The sequence below is a fragment of the Acinonyx jubatus genome, chromosome B3 (genome assembly GCF_027475565.1).
Source record: "Acinonyx jubatus isolate Ajub_Pintada_27869175 chromosome B3, VMU_Ajub_asm_v1.0, whole genome shotgun sequence".
NCBI classification, from domain to species: Eukaryota; Metazoa; Chordata; class Mammalia; order Carnivora; family Felidae; genus Acinonyx; species Acinonyx jubatus.
This window is the reverse complement of record NC_069386.1, coordinates 46,024,257-46,030,108: the sequence shown is the minus strand read 5'-3', so window position 1 is coordinate 46,030,108 and position 5,852 is coordinate 46,024,257.

The following is a 5,852-nucleotide window of genomic DNA, read 5'->3' as shown; positions in this document are numbered from 1 at the left end:
TGGAGCACCATGCAGACCCTGAGCTTGTCTTGTCTCTGAAACACAGATAAATCAGGACCAAACCATTTTTCAACACCTAGAAAGTTGATCTGAGGATTAACGCAACAATCTGCATAAATTGAGCCACAGAACTAAGCAGGTACACAATGCAGAGAGCTGAACTGGGGTAGAGAAAAGCCACAGAGGGTAGGGAGTCATTTTTGCGGAGACAGGACAGAGAGAGAAAGAGAAAGGAGGAGAGTGTCATGCACTGGGATCATGTGAGAAAAGCACTCCCCCAGAAAGCAGTTAAAGAGAAAGAGTAAAAACACTGAATAAGAAATCTGTTCCACAAAACCACGGGCAGGGGGAAAGTAGAGGGTTTCAATACCACCAGGATGCTATAAACAGTGGAGGAGCTCAGTGCCTGGCAGGGCTTGGGTGAGGAAGTAGGGTGAATCCCCAGGAGCAGGATATGCCACATGGGGAGAAGCAGTTCCCCTGCATGGAGAGCATATGGTGGAGGCCATACCGCTTCCCCACAGGCAAAGGTCCCAGTGGACCCTGGAGTGCAACCACGTTTGCTGGTATTGGGACAAAGATGCCAGAGTATGGTGAAGCCTGGAACCAGCTATGTGTTGTGATTTGCCATAATCTTTGAACCTCTGCTGCTGTGTGATTGCACAAATGTTTTCCAGGGCAAGCCAGCACCTGACCATTGGTCAGTCAGACCCTCCCCTAGAGAGTTGGGTCCAAGCTGTGGGGGTCTCTGAGTGTGGGGTTTTGAAACACAATCCTATCTGAGATAAAACTCTGGAGAGAGGTGCCACCTGGCAGGTGGACAGCTTGGACTTGAATAGGGTAGAGGTGGGGAGTGGACAGAAGCCTGAGACAAAGGAGGGGTGCTTGATCATGGGTTAGTGAGAGTGTGAAGTTCCTGTGTCAGAGACTAGGGAGCTGGGTGAAATCATTTCCATCTCTCCCACGCACACAACCACTCACACTGATCCACCCTAATAAGCCCAGCAGGGCCACCTGGTGGAGAATGGAGTCATTACACCAAGCCCCACCCAACTGTGCCCTCCAAGCACATCCCAAGACGACCAGCACAAGTCACTTCACCTGCTTAGTGTACTATAGAGGGCTACATAGTTTTGGTTATAGGGGAAAGCAGATGTAACTTCATTTGGGTTTCATTCTGTTTGCTGGTTCATCTGTTTGTTCGTTTTCTTTGTTTCTGTTTTTGCTTAAATTGTGTTCTTTTTTTCTTTCTTTTCTTTCTCTTTCTTAGACACAAAAAGAGAACTTTTTTCACTTTTTTATTATTTAATTTTAATTCTATTTCATTTCATTTTATTCTATAAATTTTTAATTAAATTTTTTTCTTACATTTGCTTTTTCTTTCCTTTCCCTTTTGTCTCTATTCTATCAAGCTCTTTCAACAAGCAGACTGAAACACACCCAGGATCTAGCTTCCTTTGTTTTTTTTGTTTGTTTGTAATTTTTTAATTTTAATTTTTTATTAATTTTTTCCCTCCTCCAAAATGACAAAATGAAGGAATTTACCCCAAAAGAAAGAACAAGAAAAAAATGACAGCCAGGGACTTAACACAGATATAAGATGTCTGAACTAGAATTTAGAATAATGATAATATGAATACTATCCAGGGTTAAAAAAAACAGAGAAGACGCCAGAGAATTCCTTTCAGCAGAGAGAAAAGAAATAAAATTTAGGCAGGCCAAAATGAAAAATGCTATAACTGAGATGCAATCTTGAATGGATGCCATGATGGCAGGATGGATGAAGCAGAGCAGCAAATCAGCAATACAGAAGATAAAATTATGGCGAATAATGAAGCAGAAAAAAAAGAAACAAAGGCAAAAGATCATGATACAAGACTTAGAGAACTCAGTGACTTATTAAAAAAGAATAACATCTGAATCATCAGAGTCCTGGAAGATAAAGAGAGAGAAAAAAGGGCAGAAGGTTTATGTGAGCAAATTATGCCAGAAAACTTCCCTAATCTGGGGAAGGACACAGACAGCAAAATCCAAGAAGCACAGAGAACTCCCATTAGATTCAAAAAAATTGACGATCGCCAAGGTGTATCATAGTCAAATTCACAAAATACACAGACAAGGAAAGAGTTAGAAAAGCAGCAAGGGGAAAAAAAAAGTCCTTAACCTTTAAGGGAAGACAGATCAGGTTCGCAGTAGACTATCCACAGAAACTTGGCAGACCAGAAAGAAGTGGCAGGGTATATTCAACGTGCTGAATCAGAAAAATATGCAGCCAAGAATTCTTTATCCAGCATTATCTATTGTCATTCACAATAGAAGGAGAGATGAAGCGTTCCCCAAACAAAAACTAAAGGAGATTGTGACCCCTAAACCAGACCCTCAAGAAATTTTAAGGGGGACTCTGAGTGGAGAAAAGACAAAACAAAACAAAAAAGAAAAAAGCAACAAAGACTAGAAAGGACCACAGAACATCACCAGAAACACCATCTCTACAGGCAACACAATGGCATTAAATTCCTATCGTTCAGTACTCACTCTAAATGTCAATGGACTAAACGCTCCAATCAAAAGTCATAGGGTAACAGAATGGATAAGAAAACAAGGTCCATCTATATGCTGCTTACAAGAGACTTATTTTAGTAAAGACACCTACAGATGGAAAGTAAGGGGATGGAGAACCATCTATCATGCTAATGGCTGTCAAGAGAAAGGTGGAGTAGCAATACTTAGACAAACTAGATAAAACAGTTTTTAAAATAAAGACTGTAACAAGAGATGAAGAAGGGCATTCTATCATAATTAAGGGGTCTAGGGGCGCCTGGGTGGCTCAGTCGGTTGAGTGTCTGACTTCAGCTCAGGTCATGATCTCGCGGTCCGTGAGTTCGAGTCCCGCGTCGAGCTGACTGAGCTGCTGACAGCTCAGAGCCTGGAGCCTGTTTCGGATTCTGTGTCTCCCTCTCTCTCTGACCCTCCCCCGTCCATGCTCTGTCTGTCTCAAAAATAAGTAAACGTTAAAAAAAATTTTTTTTTAAATAATTAAGGGGTCTATCCACCAACAAGATCTAACAATTGTAAATATTTATGCCCTCAACTTGGAAGTGACCAACTATATAAACCAATTAATCACAAACATAAAGAAACCCATTGAAAATAATACCATAATAGTAGGGGACTTTAACACCCTTACAGATGGACAGATCATGTAAGCAGAATATCAACAAGGAAACAATGGCTTGAATGACACACTGGACCAGATGGACTTAACAGACATATTCAAAATATTTCATCCTAAGCAGAATACACTTCTTTTCCAGTGCACATGGAAAATTCCCCAGAACAGATCACATACTGGTCACAAATCAGCCCTCAACAGGTACAAAAAGATCGAGATCATACCTTGCATATTTTCAGACTGTAACACTATGAAACTTGAAATCAACCACAAGAAAAAATTTGCAAAGACCATGGATACGTGGAGATTAAAGAATATCCTACTAAAGAATGAATGGGTTAACCAGAAGTTAAAGAGGAAATTAGAAAGTACATGGAAGTCAATGAAAATAAAACATCACAGCCCCAAACCTCTGGGATGCAGGAAAGGTGGTCATAAGAGGGAAGTATATAGCAATCCAGGCCTTCCTAAACAAGGAAGAAGTATCAAATACACAACCTAACCTTACATCTAAAAAAGCTGGGGAAAAAAGAGCAAATAAAACCCAAAAACAGCAGAAGACAGGAGATTAGAGCAGAAATTAATGCTATCAAAACAAAACAAACAGTAGAACAGATCAAGGAAATCAGAAGCTGGTTCTTTGAAAGAATTAACAAAATTGATAAACCCCTAGCCAGATTGATCAGGAAGAAAAAGCAAAGGAGCCAAATAAATAAAATCATGAATGAAAAAGTAGAGATCACAACCAACAATGCAGAAACACAAACAGTAATAAAAAAAGAATATTATGAGAATATATGACAATAAATTGGGCAATCAGGAAGAAATAGACAAATTCCTATAAACATATAAACTACCAAAATTGAAACAGGAAGAAATAGAAAATTTGATCCATAATCAGTAAAGAAATTGAATCAGTAATCAAAAATCTACCAACAAACAAGAGTCCAGGGCCAGATGGGTTTCCAGGGGAATTCTACTAAACATTTAAAGAAGGGTTAACACTATTCTTTTGAAGCTGTTCCAAAAAAACAGAAATGGAAGGAAAACTTACAAACTCATTCTACGAGGCTAGCAGAATCTGGTGATTCCAAAACCAGACAAAGACCTACTAATAAGGAGAACTACAGACCAATTTCCCTGAACATGGATGCAAAATTTCTCAAGATATGAGCAAACTGGATCCGACAATACATTAAAAGAGTTATTCACCATGATCAAGTGGCATTTATTCCTAGGATGCAGGGTTGGTTTAATATCTGCAAATCAATCAATGTGATACATCACACTAATAAAAGGATAAGAACCACATAATCCTCTCATCAGATGCAGAAAATGCATTTGACAAAATACAGCATCCCTTATTCATAAAAATCCTCAAGAAAGTAGGGATAGAAGTAACATACCTCAAGATCATAAAGGACAAATACAAAAGACCCACCACTAATATGATCCTCAATGGGGAAAAATTGAGAGCTTTCCCCCTAAGGTCAGGAACATGACAGGGATGTCCACTGTTATTCAACACAGTGCTGGAAGTCATAGACTCAGCAGTCAGACAATACAAAGAAATAACAAGCATCCAAATTGGCAAGGAGGAAGTCAAACTTTTACTCTCCACAGATGATATCATACTCTATGTGAAAAATCCAAAAGACTCCACCAAAAAACTGCTAGAACTAATCCATGAGTTCAGCAAAGTCGCAGGATATAAAATCAATGCACAGAAATCGGTTGCAATTCTATACACAAATAATGAAGCAGCAGAAAGAGAAGTCAAGGAATTGATCCCATTTACAATTGCACCAAAAACCATAAAATACTGAGGAATAAACCTAACTAAGGAGGTGAAAAATCTATTAGCTGAAAACTATACAAAGCTTATGAAAGAAATTGAAGAAACACATAAAAAAATGAAAAAACACTCCATATTCCATGGACTGAAAGAACAAATGTTGTTAAAATGCCAATAGTACCCAAAGCAATCTACACATTCCATGCAATTCCTATCAAAATAGCACTAGCATTCTTCACAAAGCTAGAACAAAGAGTTCTAAAATTTATCTGGAATCAGAAAAGACCCTGAATAGCCAAAGTAATGCTGAAAAAGAAAACCAAATCCGGAGGCATCACAATTCCGGACTTCAAGGTGTATTACAAAGGTGTCATCATCAACACACTATGGTAGTGGCACAAAAACAGACAGATCAATGGAACAGAATAAGAATCCAGAAATGGACCCACAAACTTATGGCCAACTAGTCTTTGACTAAGCAGGAAAGAATATCCAATGGAATAAAGACAGTCTCTTCAGCAAATGGTGCTGAGAAAACTGGAGGACAGTGACATGCAGAAAAATGAACCTGGACCACTTTCTTATACCATACACAAAAATAAACTCAAAATGGAGGAAAGACCTAAACGTAAGACAGGAAGCCATCAAAACTCTGGAGGAGAAAACAGGCAACAACCTCTTTGACCTCAGCCACAGCAACTTCTTACTTGACATGTCTCTGGAGGCAAGGGAAACAAAAGCAAAAATGAACTATTGAGACTTCATCAAGATAAAAAGCTTTTGCACAGTGAGGGAAACAATCAGCAAAAGTAAAAAGAAGATATTTGCAACTGACACATCAGATAAAGGGTTAGAATCCAAAACCTATAGAGTACTTATCAAACT